Raw genomic sequence first — 4,266 nt, 5'->3', positions numbered from 1 at the left:
CCCCGGGGGGGGGGAGGGGGGCACTGATTGGTGGGCCTGATGGATAGAGCTTCATCAGAGCTAAACAAAAAAAGAAATCTTTAGCTCCTACGTTAAACAGTTTCTTAGTTATAAGCATTTTTGCATGTCCAGACACCCCATCTTTGGATGGAGCTCCCCCCTCAAATATGGGGTCTATCGTAAAACTGTTAGCTGGCGCAGTGTAGGTTAGAGTCATCTACAGTCCTGCCAAATTTCATGTTGATCGGTGCAGTCGTTTTTGTGCTACGTTTGACCAAAAATCACTGGGAAAAAAAAGGACTAAAACAAWATGACCCCGCTTACGCTTCACACGAAGTGTAGGCGGGAGTCATATTGCCTTATAAGCACTGCCTCCACCTGGACAAACAGGTTAGTCACATGTAAAAGAGGGCCATCGCCTTACTATAGGCTTGATTTGCGCTATTGTTCATGAACAATATGATGAACAATGAACAATAGAGCTAATCAAGCCTATAGTAAGGCAATGGCCCCCTTTTGCATGTGACTAACCTGTTTGTCCAGGTGGAGGCAGTGCTTATAAGGCTGAGTTCACCTGAAACTCATCAGACTGAAGGTCTCTTGGAGGAGAGACAAAACGTTTCACTAAAGAAGAACCCATCCAGAGGACCTACTTATATTTTATTTTTTCTACCTGGATTACTGAGATGCATCAGGACAACTACGTGATGTTCGCAATCAAAACAAAACGTTTTTCTTTGTTTCCTCTGGCTTTACTGCAGTCCAAATATACCAGCAGCTGGTCTGGTGGCCTCTAGCGCCCTGTGGCAGATAGCGGCTGTCACTTCCGGTGGCAGCCTCTGGCAGTTCCGGTGGCAGCTGCCACCACTGCCACAAATTGCGCTCGGCCCTGCTGGTCATGCCGTCTCTCACAGCAGAAAGCAGATTTGGATTAATCAGCTCTGCAGCTTATGGAAGACCAACTAAACACCCGAGTAAACTCAAATCAAGTCAGTCTGATACGGGTCGTTAACAGCTCAAACTGGACTCTAACCACTGTAACCTCTGTCCGCTTTATTAGATTAATAGCTCATAATGTATGACACCAAATACAGAAACGTTGCATCACGATGACAGAGCTATTTACTTAATGTTTGCTGACAGCGTTCCTCAAACGAATAAAAACGTAGACAATAAAAATTAAACACCGACCTTAAAAAAGCATCGTTGTCTTACCTTCAARGTAATGTTTTTCCCTGAAAACAGGAGAAATGTGGTGGATAAATACGGTGAAGCTAGCTGCTAAACCTAACATTAGCTCTGTTAAACGCGGTGTCTAACTACATGGTAAGTTCTACCATAAACCTTTAGTTTAAGTGTCTCTACGGGCTCATTGTTTCCTACAGTCCCAGATAAACTGTCCGATTCTCGTTCTGGTTCCCAAACCGGCATCCAAACCATTCTTATAAAATAATATGAAAACAATGTTCGGTCCTCAGCTAAAATGAAAGAACTTCCGGTTCACCAAGCACTTCACTTCCGGGTTGTGTCGCGCCTGGTGTCGTACGTCAACGGGGCCACCATTTTGGGAGAGTAAACGCCGGTCAGCTTTCAAGCGGACCTCGTTTTTCTAAATTAACATCGACATTCTCTTTGTTAATCCGTTTTTAGGAAGGAGTGTCCAATACGCTGAATTCTTTCTAAAACTATGACATTCATTTAACTCCTCGAGAAAGTACCTATTTTTTTGACGCTATTCATATTTCTCCATTGACACAAATCTGGTCAATTATGCGCATATTGGACGAAAAATGTAGCATCATTAATTTGGGGGATGTTAAAAAACAAGTATGGCATTGATTATTCCAAAGAAAAAATTAAAGAAGTAATAGAAAATATTCCCAGCATTTTTATTCAGTCTGTAATTTTTTTATTTTTTAATCTAACATCACACCAATATTACACACAGTTAAAACAGCTTACATGGACAAATGTAGCAATAAGTTTCTAATTCAATATTTAATAAACACTACCCGGGAAGAACCATAAACATCATCACCCTACAAACTTTGACAAACCTAGAATATCTAAAATTAGGTTAATTTTCTTAAAATCCCAATTCCTCTTAAATATAAATAATTACATTGTAAAACAATAAGAACATGTTTCCTTCAAACGAGTTAATGATAAAAAAGATTTTAATTAAATGTAGAGAACTGTGTGTTTTGTAAATCTAATTTGGAAACAACCAAATATTTGCTTTGAAGTTGGGTTTTTGAAATTCAAAATTAATGGAAGTTGTTGCAAAACTTCTTGTCTTCCAAATTCATAAATGTAGATTATTTCCCCCTCTTTTCACATTCTTCCGTTTGGTTTATTTCTTGATGAGAAAAATGAAGAATTAACATAGTTACTAAATATTATATGCACAAATGTTGATTTGTGTAAATGTTTCCCATATTCTGTGCTCTCATAAACAAACTCTCCGTTGGAAAGGTGAGCTTAACAAAAACCTGTAAAACTGTACAAGATAATGACAGAATTTCATTTATTAACCCCATAATTAGTCCTAATGTTTTCTGTTTGTTCTGGTAGAAGTCTTTTCTCTATATAATAACTAGATTTTGAAATGGAAAAGGTTGAAACTGGCCAAGCCCGGTGTTAGGGCCGCTTTGGCAGCCCACCAACAGCCCAAATATGTTAACATTGACAAGAAATTTGAAAGTATGACATAATGTAATATAATTATGTGTTATTGTAAATATTTGTTTTCAATAACTAAACACCAACTACAGCAGGGATCACCAACCCTGGCAGAGAGCTTGTATTAATAATAATCAATGTATATGTGTATTCACACTGTATATGTGCCTGAAGTAAATTTAAACGCTACAAATTCAAGTAATGTTTACTCATCATTATCTAGTAAAAGTTACTAAGAATATAGTTAAAGATTTGTGAATAAGTCAAGTAAATTTTACTTAGTTTGCTAATTTAAATCTTGTCACATATACTTGATCAAATTAGGTAAGATTTATGAAAAAAATGGGCATGAGAAATTATTAATTACACAAAGATATTAAGTTAATATTTTACCTTCTTATCACTAAAAATTACTTATTTATATTATTTATTAATTAATTTTTTTTAATTTAGTAAATCATACTCATTTTCTTTTGATAGTTTTTCAATTATGGCAAATGTACAAGATAAAGCACTTCACAAATTGTTTTCAAAAAACAAAAGGTTTATTTTTTCCCACTTAAATCAACAAACTTGCATATTAAATGAACATTATGCACATTCATGTACTGATAGGTATGAATATACCAAATGATACCGTAACTACACAATATTCTGAACACAAAAGAAACTAACGCAACAGTCCAGGGGTCTCATTTATAAAGGATTGCGTAGAAACCATACTAAAAGTGAACGTACGGCCAAAAGGCGGAAATGGCGTACGCCAAAAAAAATTCATATTTATAAAACCGTACYTACGCACGTTTCTGCGCATCTTTCATTTATAAATCAGAACCTTGGCGTAAAAAGTGGCGTATGCAAGTTTATGGGCTCAAATTGTGCGTATGCCAGTTTTATAAATCCTACCCCAGAGCAGTCTGAATAATATAAACTTAACAGTTTCCAGTGTACAAGATTCCTCTTAACAATTGTGGTGAAAAAACCACGTGTTCTGATTCTGCGGAACTGCTGCTGCTCAATGAAGAGAGAACACTGAAACAGGCTGGTTGAACAGCAAGAATCTTTATTTTGCAGTGCAGGGGTCTCATTTATAAAGGATTGCGTGGAAACCATACTAAAAGTGAACGTACGGCCAAAAGGCGGAAATGGCATATGCCAAAGAAATTCAGATTCATAAAACGGTGCGTACGCACGTTTCTGCGCATCTTTCCTTTATAAATCACAGCCGCACGTCAGAGTTTGCGCACGAGGTCCCTCCTCAGGTTCTACCCTCTACACGCCCACACTCAACCATGCGTGACTTTTGCTGTCCTGCTGTTCTTATCGGGGAGGGGTTCTTGGGTCAGGGAGGGGTCTGTGGGTCATGGAGGGGTCTGTGGGTCAGGGAGGGGTCTGTGGGTCAGGGTCGTCTGAGGAGGAAGCAGATGAAGGGAACTGCGCACGGGAACTTTTATTTAAGATTTTTTTTTTTTCAAAGGTCCTCATGGCTCAGCAGCAGCAGAAGCATAAATATTACTGTTAAGAAAGTTGATGACAAAGCTGACTAAAAATTTAAGTCTGATGAAGGTAAATTAAATCTCTGAC

At 37.9% G+C, this 4,266-nt stretch overlaps 1 protein-coding gene across 1 annotated transcript in view; it reads right to left on the bottom strand.

The window, feature by feature from the left end:
- dedd (death effector domain containing) overlaps nucleotides 1-1,513 on the bottom strand; it is a 12,449-nt gene extending 10,936 nt beyond the window's left edge. The window contains exon 1 of the mRNA XM_014022254.1: nucleotides 1,216-1,513. The gene's annotated coding sequence lies outside the window, so the exon portion shown is untranslated. The remainder of the gene's footprint in view (nucleotides 1-1,215) is intronic.
- Nucleotides 1,514-4,266: the final 2,753 nt, after the last annotated feature.

This window comes from Austrofundulus limnaeus, unplaced genomic scaffold (genome assembly GCF_001266775.1).
Source record: "Austrofundulus limnaeus strain Quisiro unplaced genomic scaffold, Austrofundulus_limnaeus-1.0 Scaffold321, whole genome shotgun sequence".
NCBI lineage: Eukaryota > Metazoa > Chordata > Actinopteri > Cyprinodontiformes > Rivulidae > Austrofundulus > Austrofundulus limnaeus.
Note: the sequence above shows the minus strand (reverse complement) of the source record. Positions and strands in the feature narration are given on the sequence as shown.